Genomic DNA, 17,160 nt, shown 5'->3' on the forward strand with positions numbered 1-17,160 from the left:
GGTACACAGGTGCAGTTAACAGGTATGCACGGAGTGGTATATCACACTGCGTGCACTCACGTAGGTAGATGTATATCACACTGCGTGCACTCACGTAGGTAGGTGGGTGCACTGAACACAACAGGTAGGTATATGCAGTGATGAGGTGGGTTCACTGAACACAACAGAATCAGTGAATTCCTCACCAAATAACTCCTGCGAAGTGTCAAATGCAGCAGATGTGGTGCTTGTAGTAGCGCTGGTGGCTGCAGAAAATGAGGTGTTCTGTGTTAAATAGTCAACCACGTCCTGACAATCTTGGAAGTTGATGGGACATGCCTTCTTCAGAGCACTATACTTTGGGCCAGGGCCACACAAAATCACATCAGCACGACCTCGAACAGACCTGCTGGGTGGCCTGCCTCTGGGTCTGCCTCTGCCTGTTGTTTTTTCCATATCGGGGGGGGGGGGGGGGGGGGGGGCTGAAGTGAAAGGTATGCACTGACTTGACTAATACAATGTGCAGTCACACATGTGCAGTGAAAGGTATGCAGTGACTGGTATTACAATACAATGTGCAGCCGACACACAGGTGCAGTTATCAGGTATGCATGGACTGGTATAGTACACAGCGTGCGGTCACACAGGTACTGTGAACAATTATGCAATGACTAGTATTACAAATGTGCAGCTGTCACACACACAGGTACCGTGAACAGGTGCAGTGACTGGCGGTATAAACCACTGTGTGCGCTCACGTAGGTAGGTGCACTGAACAGGTAGGTATGTAGTGATTGGTATTACAAATGTGCAGATGTCTCACACACACACACAAGTACCGTGAACAGGTGCAGTGACTGGTGGTATAAAACACTGCATGCGCTCATGTAGGTAGGTGCACTGAACAGGTAGGTATGCAGTGATTGGTATTACAAATGTGCAGCTGTCACACACACAGGTACCGTGAACAGGTGCAGTGGCTGGTGGTATATAACACTGCGTGCACTCACGTAGGTAGGTGCACTGAACAGGTAGGTATGCAGTGATTGGTATTACAAATGTGCAGCTGTCTCACACACACACACAGGTACTGTGAACAGGTGCAATGACTGGTGGTATATAGCAATGCGTGTGCTCACATAGGTAGGTGCAGTGAACAGGTAGGTATGCAGTGATTGGTATTATAAATGTGCAGCTGTCACACACACAGGTACCGGGAACAGGTGCAGTGACTGGTAGTATATATCACTGCGTGCGCTCACGTAGGTAGATGCACTACTGAACAGGTATGCAGGGATTGGTATTAAAAATGTGCAGCTGTCGCACACACAGGTCCCATGAACAGGTGCAGCACAAGAGGGACTTGTATATAATATAACACTGCTTGCGGTCACGTAGGTAGGTGCACTACTGAACAAGTATGCAGGGATTGGTATTACAAATGTGCAGCTGTCACACACACAGGTAGTCACTGAATGTGCTAGGCCTGGCAGTGGCACATTAGGAATTACCAAGGGGGCAAAGTCCAGCAGGTGCGACTGACTGACAGGGCTGTATATATGCAACACAAGTGTCTGTGGGGGACACACACAAAAAAAATAGATCCTGTTGAGGACAGTGCTTTTTAGCAATAAGTATCAGCAAGGAGCAAGCTAACAAGCCTAACACAAGAGCCTAACTAAGCTTTCCCTATGTCAGCAGGTTCTCTCCTTTCTCTAATTACTGCAGCCACATGAGTGAGTGAAAAGGCTGAGGCTGCCTGCGTTTTATAAGGGGGTGGGGGCTCCAGGAGGGAGTGTAGCCTGTTTGGCTACCCTGTGTCTGCTGACTGTTATGTAGAGGGTCAAAGTTGATCCTAATGATGTAGTATAGGGGGCGGGTCGAACCCGCATATAGTTTGCGGTTCACCACGAAAGCGAACCATCGAAGTTCGCGTGAATCGGTTCACGTGCAAACCGTTCGGGCCATCTTCACTTATAAAAGTGTAGTGTTCAACTGACAGCATGTTCTTGTGCATCTAGATAACTTCTCAAAAGGCAAATATTCTAATTTAGAAATAGATTACCCTATTTCTTCAAAAAATACATGTCGACCAATGAGTCTCATATTTCCAGGCATATTGCTGTGGAATTCTCAGTTCTATGAATAATTTTCTCATATTGATCATTTCTCCAATAGGAATTTTGGGCTGTTTACAAGAAGCCACTATATGCCACTGAGCTGCCTGAGAAATATGTAAAATGTATTGGTATCAGGGATGAGCAGAAACTACACCTGTGCAAATTTACGTATCGTAGTTCGCATCTACGCATCGTAGTTTGTAGGTGAAGTTTCAAAACTACGCTTACGAATGTACGCGTAGCGAAGTACCGTTACGCGTAGCTTATGCCCACTATGCGTAGTTAACATGTGTATTGCGTCAGGGCCGGATTACCAACCAGGCAACAGAAGCAGTCGCTTGGGGACCCATTCAGAGTCAAAGGGGTCCCATCAGCACATAATCCAGCCCTCGCCATCCTGTCAAAGGACGCCACCTGCTGCTGACTGTCTTTTGAGCCGGGCTCTCCTCCTGGGTCCCTCTCCTGCTACTGTGCGCTCTGCCGCTGCCTGCTCCTCCCTCCCTTCCCACAGAGAACCACAGCTGCAGCGGGCAGGAATTATAGCAGCAGATGACAAACGCCCACTCACCTATCGGTGATACAAGCGATAGAGGTCCCATCATCCGAAACCCATCTGTCTCCTCTGAACTTCCTGATTTTCAGATCAGACAGGAAGTAGGAAGTAGTAATAGTAGTAGTAACAGAGCAGCGGCACTCTAGTGGAGACAGATGGGCTCCGGATGACGGGACCTCTATTGCTTGGATCGCAATAGGTGAATGCGAGTCATCTGGTGCTGTCATTTTCCCCCACTGCGGCTGCCCTTCTCTGCAGGACGACCGTATTCACGGGGGTGGAGGCTGCATGGTGGCTGTGGCTGTCTAGTTTGGGAGGAAATTGGTTGTTCGGTGGTGGTGGGGGGTTATGTAATTCTGTAAGGGGAGGGGGGGCGGCTTCCAGGTTGGTGGTGTCCAGAGCTTTCTGTTATTGCCAGGCTGGAAATGCAGGGGGAAAGTGCTGCTGCTGTGATATCTGGCACCCTCTTTACAGGGGTGCCCCGACTGACAACGTCCCGGCCATTCATCTCTCCCTCTGCAGGAGTAGCTACCCCGGTGTGTCCGGCATGTTACTGTGCACACAGCAGCTGCATCTTCCCATTCTAATATGGGGGGGTGGGGGCCCAAATCAGTTACTTTGCTTAGGGCCCCATTTAGCCTTAATCCGGATTCTGGAATAAATAAAAGAAGAAATAAGTCACAGATGAAAAAAAGAAGAATACAGAAGAAGTATTTTTCCCCTACTACATTTTATAACTATAATTAAATAAATTCTCTATTATGTATATGATTAATAATAAAGATTTTGTATTTTGATTATAATTGGTGACTATTAGATTTTTGTCCATTCGGGTCATACCCACCTTCATTCTTTATCTCACCATGGTTCGTTTATATATTTAAATACAGTAGGTATAAGGTTAAAACTGACCCTCTATACCTATTTACCTGGAAGGGGCAGGACATCTGGGATTACCTTATTAAAGGGGGCTTCCAGATTCCAACATACATAACTCCCAAGAACATATACACCCCCACCTCCTCCTGGGCAACGGAGGTGGGGAAGAGCCCATTTTCCATGAGGTGGACAAAGGCTCTGTATAAGAGGTGGGGACTTTGTCGCTCATCTTTTACAAAGCCCCCATATCATGTACCATGTGGGCTGGTATAGCTAGTATGGCGGATTCCCACACAGGAGGTTGACTCAGCCATCCAGACTACATCACCCTGCGTGGTGAGAAGGGGTTAAAGAACATTTAAAGGGGAGGGCCCTTGGCATTTTTTTTTCATTTAATAATAATAATAATAATAATAATAATAAAAAGAACGTAGCCTAAGCCTCCTACCTTCCCCCCCTTTCCAAAGGCTGAGTCAACCCAAGCTAGTACCTTACCACCCGATCGGGTGATAATTAGAATTACAATTAGGCGACATAACCATTACCTAATTTACGTATGCGAGTTTGGCTAAGTTCACGGTGGTCAGTTGCTTAACTCCCACCTTATAATGACTGGGAACGGCAACGGAGACTGGCCATAGACTTTAATACAAATCCTGCATGCAATGAGTTAAAATAACGCAATCCGTTACTGTGAACAGACCCATAGAATTGTATGGGCAGTGAGTTGACATGCAGGATTATTCTGCAACACAACTGATCACTTTGAACAGGGCCTTCAAGAATTCTAATTTTCTGTGGTACTGAATCTTGGGCTTTCCTTACCTGTAATCTTCAAACTACTGAAATAAATTATTTTTTGATGATATTGTTATTTAGTGAGAAGCCCCTGAAATTTAAAAAAAATTATTTATATATATATATATATATATATATATATATATATATATATAATCAGTTCATCATTTGCATCATTTGCATCATTTCTCATTGTACTAGTTTCAGTTAAATACAGGATTTACATAACTTGTAATCGTTACATTACATAGTTAACTAGTAGTACAACACCAGCCTGCTGCCTCACATTTAACAATAATATTTTGATAGTGCTTTCCTCCCTGTTGACTCAAAGCGCTGTGACCTGCTTTATGCAGTCTCAAAGGCTCAGGGAAAGAGGTGGGTTTTTAGCCTTTTCTTAAAGCTGTCCAGAGAAGCGGCCTCTCGCACTGACTGTGGAAGTGAGTTCCATAGAGTAAGGGCTGCATATCCCTGTTGTTCCAGAGGATCCAGAGGAAGGCGAAAAACCCTTACAAGGCATGGTCCAATTAGCCCCATAAGGGAAAAAATTCCTTCCCATCTCCAGATGACAATAAGATAAAATTACATTCTCTTTTTCTTTACACAGCTTATGAACCTTTTTGAAAATGCGCTGTGCAGAGCAATACTGAGAATTTGTATTAGTTCAACTACATCACAAAATGGTTGGAATGCATTTATAGACAAAGATGATGGCCGTTATTGAATTGCTTTTTTTCTCTCTCCTAGGTGAATTTCCATACCTAATCAATACAATACCTTTTAGGCCACCAACAAGAAAGAAAATAAATAATTTTGCCAATACTTTTTTGATAATTTTTGGTATTTTTGTTAGTAGTAAAAATGTTTCTGTACCGTGTTAGCCAAACAATATATGTAGGTAGAAAAAAACAAAGTCTTGTAAAAGTAATACCTTTTAATGGCTAACTGATAAAGTTAAATAATGCAAGCTTTCTGGGATCTAGTCCCCTTCTTCAGGCATATTTCTAGATGTTAGCTGTAGTAAAACACTGATGCAGGGAAATAGCAAACATGAAGATGGCAGTTGTACTGGTTGCTGTTTAGCAGTTAGATGTCAGGTGATCAGCAGGCTGGAGCCAGTGAGCTTATGCTTATGGTATTTTTGTTTAAATTGTAAAGTGCTGGAAAGTTATTATTACCAGAAGATGAACAATTATCTCCTAAGAGAAAACTTAGGGGAAAAGGTGAATTGAATAAGTGCTAGTGTATTGCTAGAAAGGGTGTGAGGTGGATCTTGAGACAGTTTAGCCCATTCCAACGGGTACAAGCAAATATAACCTTGGATTACAAGTAACTTGGTTTAAATGGGCACTACAGCGGAAAACTGTAAAATTTAAAATATGTGCAAACATATACAAATAAGAAGTACATTTTTTTCCAGAGTAAAATGAGCCATACATTACTTTTCTCCTGTGTTGCTGTCACTAACAGTAGGTTGTGGAAATTTGACAGAAGTGACAGGTTTTGGACTAGTTCATCTCTTTATAGGGGATTCTCAGGGATATATTTATTTTCAAAAGCATTTAGTGAATGGCAGTTGCTCTGTCCAACTGCCAAAAAACTATGTAGGGAGCAGGGAAGCTGGCCAGCATCATTGTTTAAATCCTTTTTAGGGAATATCTTTATAAAGAATAAAAGCCTTGCTGAGAATCCCTTATAAAGAGATGGACTAGTCCAAAACCTGTCACTTCTGTCAGATTTCTACTACCTACTGTAAGTGACAGCAACATAGGAGAAAAGTAATTTATGGCTCCTTTTACTCTGGAAAAAACGTACTTCTTATGTGTTTATGTTTGCACATATTTCAAATTTTTAAATTTTTCGGCATAGTGCCCCTTTAAGAGTGCTTTGCAAAACATGCTATCATTTTTATGAAATTTTGAATTAATAAGCAACGTCTTGATATACAAGCACAGAACATATATGCGTACTTCTCCCTTTGATGTTGCAAGAGTGTACTTAATCTGAGTGCAGGCACTGCACAATGTCAAATTTCTGGGAAATCTTCAAAAGTCTGCAAAAGCAACTGCATAAGTTGCTTGTTAAAGGGATTCTGTGGATAGTTTTAAAAAACAAAAACTGACACTTACCCGGGGCTTTTACCGTCCCCTGCAGCTGTCCTGTCCCACGCCGTCCTCTACGATCCTCCATTCCCCGCCAACGGTCACCGTCCAATTATTCGTCTAACTAGACCAATGCAACTGCGCCTGCACAGCTGTGGCCACGTGTTTCCTAGCGCCAGCTTACGTCTCCAGGAGCTTACTGCTCAGGGGCAGTACGAAGTTTTCCACAGAGCCCCTTTAAAGCAACACACACAAAAAGTTGGGCTGGGCCAACAGACAGCAATAATTTGGTTATAGTGAAAGCATGTATATGTTTTTTAATTGTAAAATGAATCATCTGCAGTTCCATTAATCCTTTTGGGGAAATTAGCTTTGTTATAAGAGTGCTTCGGATTACAAGCATGTTTACAGAATAAATTAGATTCGCAAACCAAGTTTCCACTATACTAATTCTTATACAGGTACAGTATATATACTTTATAGAAATGAAAGAACATTATTGTAAACTACTACATCTTTTGTGGTAGTAGCAGTAGCAGGAGTACTGTAGTAGTAGTTGTCTTAGATTACATTTCAGGGTGAACAGGCATGATCAGTGAATCAAATCTGTGCAAGATGCGTCAACATCTTAACACAGAGGGGTGTGTCAGTATTTGATCACAGAGATACATGTAAATTACAGATATTTATTTTCTGTAACCTTAGCTCAGCTACGCTCCAGGGTATTGGGAGATATACTGTAATTCTTTAAGTCTGATTAAGCTGAAATCACTAAATACTTGGAGGAGATAATAATGCAGCCTGCAGACTAAAACAATTTACTTTTTCACTGGAAATAAGTGTTATAAGTAATGCTAATGGTGCTTCAAACTTGGGGAGTTTGTGTGTTTATTTTTCTATTTTGTTTGATAGAGTGAGCGATTACTGGCGCTAATTTCAGATTTATTGCTGTTTACTTGCTCTCTGTGTCACACTTGATGCAGTTCCTACACACTTGTTGTACCAAAGATGGACATCATCAAGAAAGGAAGTCTGGAGAAATATTCCCAGCTATGAAAAAGACAACAAATAAAACATATGAAAGGGACTCCGAGCAGTAAATAAATACAAAATCAGAACTTACCTGGGACTTTCTCCACCCCATCGTAGGTCAGGAGGTCCCTCGGCTTCCCTCTGGCTCCTCTCCCAGGACCTGGCCATAAATTGCTCCCGGCGGCTCCCGGCGACACTGGGCCCGAGTGTCGGGCTCCTTCTTCCTGAAAGGTGACGTTAGTCGTCACCACGGGAGCCGCTGAGAGTCATTTCTGGCCAGGCCCTGGGAGAGGAGACAGAGGGACTTCCCCACCTACGATGGGGTGGAGAAAGCCCCAGGTAAGTTCCGATTTTGTATTTATTTACTGCTCGGAGTCCCTTTAACTGTGTGAGGAAGAGTTATAAATAATGTCAGGTTCATTGATCTGCTGGGGACATTCCCTTGTTTTGTGCCTTAATAGCTAGACTTAAAGAGAAACCATGACCAAGAATTGAACTTCATCCCAATCAGTAGCTGATACCCCCATTTACATGAGAAATCTATTCCTTTTCACAAACGGATCATCAAGGGGCTCTGTATGGCTGATATTGTGGTGAAACCCCTCCCACAAGAAACTCTGAGGACCATGGTACTCCTGGCAGTTTCTTGTCTGTGAACCTGGTTGCATTGTGGGAAATAGCTGTTTCCAACTGCCAAAAAAGCAAGCAGCAGCTACATCACCTGCCAGCAGTAAAAATGTCACCATGTAATAAACGTGAGAATGTAAATAAGGGATTTAAAAGATTTTTAAATGGGCAAACACTGACTAAATCATTTATACATAATTATTGTAAAAATGAAGCACTTTTTTATTACATTATTTTCACTGGAGTTCCTCTTTAAAGGAATCATCAGCCAAATTAATGGCCCCTTGCAGCCAACTGTCCCACGCTGACAGCTCTGCTCTCCACCGCCGGCCTGAGGGGTCCTCGCAGGGTGCAGAGGACGACCTCGATCTCGTCCTTACTGCGCCTATGTGAAGCGCTGCTGTCAATCATGGCCACGTTGTCTGCGGCGTACTGCGCAGGCAGCGAAGAGCAGAGCTGTCAGTGTGGGACAGTCGGGTGCATGGGGCTGGAGAAAGCCCCAGGTAAGTAAAGCAAATTTTGTTTAATTTGGCTGATGATTCCTTTAATCCATGTAGCCAAAACTGGAATCCAACAAATTCTGAGAGAAACCAAAGAATTTCATGTCACTTATATTATTAGTATAAACTCTGGCTTCTTTTCTAAAAACAAACTAAAGTCATTGGCACAGTTTCCTTTAAGTCTAGGTTCACATTGTGTGAAGATTTCTTGTAACTTTTTGTACTTAGTGACAGTAATTGCTGGGAGTGGAACAGAGGGATTTTTCCAAATCTTGGAAATTATAAACATCATCTTATAGTGGTCCTGTCCTTCCTCTAATCTGCCCAAAACAGCAAAGAACGTTTGGGCTGACATAGTTACATAATTACAGTAGTTTGGTTGAAAAAAGACATCCGCCCATCAAGTTCAACCAGAAAACAAACCAAAAAAACCCCCCACAGTCCTGAATCCGCACAAGGCACAGGGAAGACGAAGAACCTTACAAGGTCTGGGCCAATTAGCCTTAAAGAGAATCTATAACGTCAAAACCAGGCATGGTCGGAATAGCCGATTTCCGTTTCCGGCACAATTCCGCATTCCGACATATAGAAATTCCGTTACCGTTCCATTCCGACGGTATACCGGGTCAGTTCCGCGGAATTCCGATTTACACGGAATTCCGTCGGAAAAATTTTAAAAGAGAGAGAGACAGAGAGAGAGAGAGAGAGAGAGAGAGAGAGAGAGAGAGATTTTTTATGTCATTCCGGAAAATTCCGTCAGAATTAAAAAATTTCCGCAGAATTCCGTTTGAGAGGAATAGGAATTCCGATTTGACTACCGGAATCGGAATTGACCTAATTCCGGCCGGAATCACGGAATTTATAATTCCGCGGAATTTTCCGAGCATCCCTAGTCAAAACGTCCCCTGGGGGGTACTCATCTTGGGTGGGGGAAGCCTCAGGATCCTAATGAGGGTTCCCACGCCGTCCTCCGTCCCTCAGGGGTCTCGCTGCAGCCCTCCGTACAGCGGTGACGTCAATATTTACCTTCCCCGCTCCTGCGCAGGCGCTCTGACGGCTGTCGACTTCGAAGTAGTCGGAAATACCCGATCACCGTTGGGTCTGCTCTACTGCGCAGGCGCTAGTCTCCGGCGCCTGCGCAGTAGAGCGGACCCTACTGAGATCGGGTATTTCCGTCTACTTTGGAGCCGAAAGCAGCCACAGCGCCCCCGCTGGAGCCAGCAAAGGTAAATATTGAATTGACAGTCGGGTCTGTCAGCGGCTGTTCGGAGGGCTGCAGCTAGACCCCCATGGGACAGAGGACGGCGTGGGATTCCTCATTAGGATCCCAAGGCTTCCCCTACCCGAGTTCAGTACCCCCCAGGGGATATTTTTGATGTTACAGTGTGTCTTTAAAAGGGAAAACTTCCTGCCCAAATCCAGATGGCAGTCAGATAAATCCCTGGATCAACTCTCTTGGGAATTACCTAGAGGTTATAGTCGTGGATGCCTTTTTGGCGCTTGAGGATTGGAGTTCGACATCCCTGCTCTAGAGATCAAGGTTATTATCTGCTATCAGGGACACTTAATGTAGGAACGATTAATTCAAAATTTTGCAACATTTGCTTTGACTCTCAAGCCTTTAGTTTATTAAATTTTGTGCAGCAAAGTAATTCTGTTTTTACATATGTCACAGTTTAAACCCTTCAATCCTAGCCCATTCTTGTATTGTTCTATGGATATAAAAGGTCTTTGGTATGAAGCCAATTATTTGGCACCTCAGACTTGCATTCTCTAAGCAGATCTCCATTCTTATCTCTATTTCATGCTTGATTGCTTTTGCAGAATCTAGAACAGATTGGATGCCCTCTGATGCTTTTCTGAGATACAACATCACTAGTTCCTGACTGACGCTCTCCTCCTTGTTCTCAAACTCTGACTGGCTGTGAGGCAGATGACTCAGATTCACTAGTCTGTACCTATTCTTCAACTTCTTTTATACCAAGCTGAGGTACAACAAAGACTTTCAGGGAACAAAAGAGTAAAAGAAGACAGAATAAAGGCAGAGGCATGCAAGTAAAAGGCATAGTCAATCGCAGCGGAAAACTGCTTTAAAAGCTGAATTGTCATTAACTAAATATTCAAAGACAGGGCAGCTGGCCTGGGATGCCAATTAAAGCTTGCACTGCTCATCACAGCATTAACAATGATGCACAATAGTGCATGATGCACCACATGCTTATCATCAGCAAAGAGATTTCAAAACTAATGGCACAAGTGCGTAATGAAAAAAGACAATGTTCTATTCTATTTTCAGATGAATAAAGGCACAAAGCAAATTTTGCGGTCTATATGGACAGCACATTGGTTAATAATTTTGCCTTGCAAACTTAAAGGTCTATTGTTTGATTCCAACCAACTGTCTGACCTATGTCCTTCCTGTGTTTGTGTGTTTTCTTATTTCCTCCCATATCTTAAAAGTATTTGTATAAGTTAAAGTGATAATTAAGTGAAACCAAAGTGAAGAGATAAACAATTGTATCCATCTCCCTACTCCTAAAAATGACTTTTAGATATCCCACAGTTTTATGTTATGTTTAAAAACTTAAAAAAGCAGATATATAATTTTATCTCAGCTGAATGTAACAGTCTGTCTTTGTGTCTCAGAGTGCTCAAATATATGAACTATTGACCTTTTTTAATCTCTCCTCTCCTGGCAGAGAACTGGTTTTCCTAGAGCAAAGTACTTTATGGCTGTAACCAGGGGCATAATTACTATGTATGGTGCACCCTGCAAAAAAAGATTGCATGGGGCCCCCTAGCTCCATAGCCCCCCCCCCCTCCAAGGACAAGGCAGGCAGCCGGTGAACAAACATCCCCTTCACCCTCTCCCACCATGCAGAGCAACACGTGTAATATTTCCTGCTTCCAGTGCTGTGGGTCTCCTCCGTGCATCATAGCACACTCTCTCTGCTGCCATTAACCGTCTCCCTATCACATGACCGATGCGAGTCAGCAGAGAGTGCTGCTGCTGTGATGCACTGAGATTTGCAGTGCTGGAAGCAGGTAAACATAAGGGGAATGATTCACTAAGACAAATAGCATGCCTTATCCAAGTTAACACTTAAGGCGTGTTAACATCAGAGATAACACGCCTTATCAGAGAGCATTCCTTATCAAAGTTAACACGCTTTATCAGGGTAGCATAGGGAGTGCTACGAACTTATGCCTGCTAATTGGCAATGATGAGAGCTCCACTCGTCCAGCCCTGAGAGCCCGTAGGGCTTGCTATGCTATGCTAATAAGGCATGTTAACTTTGATAAGGCGTGTTAACTTGGATAAGACATGCTATTTGTCTTAGTGAATCAAGCCCAATGCTCCCTGAGCTACTCTGCATGGAGATGGGGAGGGGGGGCCCAAAGCCCCTGGGCCCCCCTGCAATCAAAGGAATTTCAGGGTCTATTGTTACGCCCATGGCTGTAATTCCTTATCTGTAGTCCGACTGGAGAAAAACTGCCAGTTGCAAATTAGAATATTGACTCTTTCAGGCAGAGAAAGAAGAAAAGCATCACAGCATATTTATTTGTGTGCTTATGCAGTGTACATAAATGTGTCTATCTCATCATGTCAAGTCACTTAAGTTTTCTTTAACCACTTCGGGACCGGCTGCCTAACCCCCCTTAAGGACCAGGGCATTTTGCGGTGGAGGGGGGTGCACATGTTTGGGGGGGTCAGGCGGACGGATCCCGTCTGTGGCTGGCTGGGCAGTGTCCCCCCATGGTGGAAAGTGCCCCCCCTTATGCCAGCTGCAATCACTCACCTTCCAGGCTCTAGCGATGAGCCGCAGTAGCCCCCTTCTTCTCCAGCCGGCATCTCCGCTCCAAATGACGCTCAGGTAGGGTCGCGGCTTGATGATGTCATCAAGCCGGGACCCGGCGCTGACGTCAGATGGACCAGAGATGCCGGCCAGAGCAGAGGGGGGCGCCGATCGTCGCTGGAACAGCAGGGAGGTGAGTGGATCCTCTTCTTTTCTTTTCCCCTCTGCCGCCGTCGCTGTCGATGGCGATCGTAGTGATCACGTGATCAGCAGCCATACACGATGGCTGCTGATCACTGAGGGGAGATGCCAGCTGTCATATGACAGCTTAAAGAGAACCCGAGGTGTGTTTAAAGAATGTTATCTGCATACAGAGGCTGGATCTGCCTATACAGCCCAGCCTCTGTTGCTATCCCAAACCCCACTAAGGTCCCCCTGCACTCTGAAATCCCTCATAAATCACAGCCGTGCTTTGAGGCTGTGTTTACATCTGTAGTGTCAGTCTCAGCTGCTCCGCCTCCTGCATAGCTCCGGTCCCTGCCCCCATCCCTTCCCTCTAATCAGGGAGGGAAGGGATGCAGGCGGGGACTGGAGTTCTGCAGGAGGGGGGGAGAGCAGCAGACTGACACTATAGAGATAAACACAGCCAGCTCTGACAAGCTGTTTGTCAGCAGCGTGGCTGTGATTTATTAGGGATTGCAGAGTGCAGGGGGATCTTAGGGGGGTTTGGGATAGCAACAGAGGCTGGGCTGTGTAGGCAGATCCAGCCTCTGTATGCAGATAATATTCTTCAAACCCACCTCGGGTTCTCTTTAATCTCCCTTCTTGGGTGCGCACAATCGCGTCGAGACGGTTCTTTAGCGCGGACGCTGAATCAACGTTCGGTCAGAACTGTACCACCACCTGCTGGACGATGATTCAACCTAAGTCGGTCCTCAAAAAGGTTAATCAGTTTTTCACAAGAGTAATAGTTTTTACCCAGAGCATAGTAGTTACACGTACTTGTCATATTCTATTCCTGACTAGGATATTGTAGCTCTCTCCTCCGTAAGCCACCAAAAAATGGATTAGTGCCATCCAGTCCTTTCTGAACACTTCTGCACAAACAATCTATCACAAGCCCCCTAGTGGCTGTACCGCGCAATGCCTTCCAATCGGTTTCAGCACACAGACCTTGCAATCTGTGGTCGCAATCAGTGCGCAGAAACCGCTGGGATTTTGGCAGCAGACCGACTAGAAGGGAGCCTGTGAGTTACGGTAATACAATTCACACACTATTTCAGGGTATAACTGCCACCACCTCTGTTACCATGGGACAGAGGAACCCACTGACTGGCTGACTCTAGACCTGCAAATAGAAAACGATTAAACACACTCTATTTTATCTAGCTATCCACAATAGTAGCGACTCTTCAGAAGCCAGGGTTCAGTTTTGTGTTGCTGAATAATAGGTGTAGCCGAACAAATAAATGACATTAGCGTTGTTTATTAAAAATGCAATATACATAATTAATATATTCAGAAAATCATTAAAATCAACAATTATAGAAACAATAGTAGCCAGTATGAAAATAAAAACGGAGCAAATACTTAAGTTCGTGGAAATATGTCCTTCTGGGAAAAGAAATGCAAAGTCCTTGGCTTCAGAATCTTAGGCCTTTAGGCATATTTTGTAATCCAAGCAGATGTTACTGGTCCAAGATGGCTGCTGGGTGGTCCTCTTCCCAGCAGCAAGTCTGGTTGTAATCCAGATGATGTTAAGATGGAGGACTGAAGTCCGCCTGCTGGCAATGTGCTTTTGATGAAGCTGGTTTGGGGGTGTGGCATCGCCAGCCCCTCTGAATTACCCACCAATGGCAGCCCACCTCCTCCCAGGAGGATTTTGAGCTTACATTGTAAAACACTGTAACTCATAAACGATACATATCATATTTAGGTGGATAGCAGATTTATAATTGTCAGAAAATACCGATTAATATGACATCTTGCATGAGTGCGTTAGGCTGTCCGAGAAAGGTAGTACACTAATAACCGGACAGGTTATTGTTATGAATTTTATATCAGCACATTGGGCAGATTTTAACGAATAAGACTATATGAATTTCATAGCTGTGCTCTACATGGTTTTGATTTAACAGACCGAAATCATAAACCACATGTATTTAACTACTTCAGGACCGCCTCACGCCAATGGGCATGACCGCGGCAGCAGCCCCAGGACTGCCTGACCCCAATTGGCATCAAGTCCTGGGGCTGCAGTTTCTCAGGGAATGGCCGCGTGCATGCGCGATCGTTCCCTGCCCGTTCACGGAGCAGAGTTCCGTGAATAGCCTGCTAGCCGCCGATCGCGGCTAGCAGGCTGCTTGTAAACGTAGGGAGAAAGAAATCCCCTATGTTTACAAACGTATAGTGCTGCGGGGGCCGCAGCGCTGTACGAGATCATCGATCCCCGGCCTCTGAATGGCCGGGGAGCGCCGTCCTCTCATAGGCTGATGCCTATGAGAGGCGGAACAGGACGGATCGCTGTCCTGTTCCAATTTAATCACCGGAGGGGAGGAGGGAAGGGGAGGGAGGAGGGAGGGAGGGAGAGAGAGCCTCATAGAGGCACAAGAAAAAAAAACCAATAAACTGCTGCAGCGATCGGACCCCTCCGGCGGCATGTCCCCTTAGGGGAAAAAAAAGGAGGTGAGTCCGATCGCTGGGCCCCCAAGCTGGGCTGTGCAGAAGGCTGAAAAGCCTGCACAGCCCAGCACAACATAAAACGGCCTGGTCTTTAGGGGGGGTTAGCGCTGTGGCCATCAAGTGGTTAAACCTGTTCCTAATCGGAGCCACTTCGGCTGGCCTCCAGCTGGGGAATCTTGCCTTAGTTTTTCCTGTGATGAAAGGAAATTTTGGTGCTCAATTAGCATCTGAGTGTGACCAGCTAGACAACCTTTGACATATTACACCAGGATTCTGGCTAGGGTTTCAAACCTCTGTGTCACTGGCCAGCAAGGAACTCTTTTGATGAAGTTAATTTACACAAACATTAACTTCACTGGTCAACAAACATACTTCAGGAAAACTAAAAAAAAATGTCATTCTGATCACTGCAATGGCTGCGCAAATCTAACCGGGAAGCGATCAGAAAATCCACTGCGTGAATCTTCCCGATTTGCCTGCGTTTCTCACGGCTGTTCCGTGACACAATCCACCTCTCTCCTTGCTCCTCTAATGGTGCTTTTCCCTGTAAGTGCATCCACTTTTCGCCACTTGTTGTCTATGAAACTTAAGATTCAATTCAGGCATTTTACCTCTAGAGGGACAGAACAAAGCAGAAACATATACTTCTAATGACTATGATTTATCTCCAGTTACATAGATTTGAAAGTTATTGTTGTATTTGTTTAAATGCGATTAAACTGAAACACAACAGTCATGTATTACTATTATCTCTAGATTCACCTCTGACTTAATCTTCAGAGAAAAAAAACCCAACATGTTTTATTGTTAAATTAATTAGACTGGAAACTTTTCTGAATTTGTTTACACAACTAACTTGTAACCAGAATTTTGCAAACAGGCAACATTAAGGGGAATCATGGAGCATTGGAGAGAACTGGGACCAGCACTTCCAAACACAAGTTGTTTAACGCAGTGCTGAAATAATATAAGAGAGATTTTGGACTGCGGGAAGTGGTATAATATTTAGTTCAGGTTTTTTTACTTGTAATTTTAGACACGTTCTGCATACTTAATGCAGGTGGTGATATCAGAAGTTAGAACTAGAAACATTTTATTTTAATAAAGGAGCTTAAAAGGCCCTTTGTTCTAAGCTAATCATTAGGCTTCAGTTGGCATTTTCCTTCTTTTTACCTTGATAATAAAATTTATATTTTCTTCTGTTTTATTGATACTGCACCAACATCTTTTGAAGTAGAAGATGTAACATCTTGCACAGTAGAAAACCAACAATAATGGGGAGCATAGATACTTGATAGTGGTTTAAAACACAGCACAATCTGGGCATCCAGCAACACAAGTACAAATACATGCATAGTTCATGAGTGGTTTAAGACATCTGCATTTAATATATTTTTTGTACTATTTTTGTAACGATCGGTGTCAGCACACAGAGAGAATCTGATCATTGGTGATCTGCAGTATCACCAACAATGCAGATATATACCCGATTATTGATGATCTGCAGAATCACCAATAATACAAGTATAACTAACCTCTGGACACCTGATAACGTGTAAGTGTTTGGTGCAACAGTAGATGAGCATGGACCACCTGAAGAGCAGGTGGCCCTTGACCGTATGAGGAGTATCTCCTTAGTAAGGGGCTGGAGATAACCAGAGAGCCGGTGATTCCCTGAACTGCTGGAATCAGACTCTACTGCAGTCAAAGGACTCCTACGGGATAGAGTCCCTGACTGGACTGCAGAGAATCCCCTCTGAAAGACAGGGAGTCTCTGCAGCTACCTGACACCTAACCGGGTGGTGTCACAGGTAGTACAGACAGGCCGATCACCCAAGGAGTGAGTGACAGCCAGAAGGGTCGGCCAGGCCGGGTCGGCAACACACGAGCAGATAAGGTACAGAGACAGAAGGCTGATTCGGTAACCAGGTACAGGCAGGGTCGGCAACAGGTAATCAGATGTGCATAGGTACCGAATCAGATAGCAGGAGAGAGGTCAAGAGAGCAATAGGTCATAACAGATATCAAGCAGAGGCCTAGTCTAGAGTGTGAGGTCTGTGGTCTCAACACCCAGGAACTGGTCTAAAGAAT

The 17,160-nt window shown here is 44.4% G+C and overlaps 1 long non-coding RNA gene across 1 annotated transcript; it reads left to right on the plus strand.

Annotated features, from left to right (window-relative positions):
• The first annotated feature begins 5,421 nt into the window (after window positions 1-5,421).
• Window positions 5,422-10,908, plus strand: LOC137570842 (uncharacterized). The gene is made up of 2 exons (XR_011031208.1): window positions 5,422-5,464; window positions 10,415-10,908. It is a non-coding gene; the product is annotated as an uncharacterized lncRNA (long non-coding RNA).
• Window positions 10,909-17,160: the final 6,252 nt, after the last annotated feature.

The sequence above is a fragment of the Hyperolius riggenbachi genome, chromosome 4 (assembly GCF_040937935.1).
Source record: "Hyperolius riggenbachi isolate aHypRig1 chromosome 4, aHypRig1.pri, whole genome shotgun sequence".
Taxonomy (NCBI): domain Eukaryota; kingdom Metazoa; phylum Chordata; class Amphibia; order Anura; family Hyperoliidae; genus Hyperolius; species Hyperolius riggenbachi.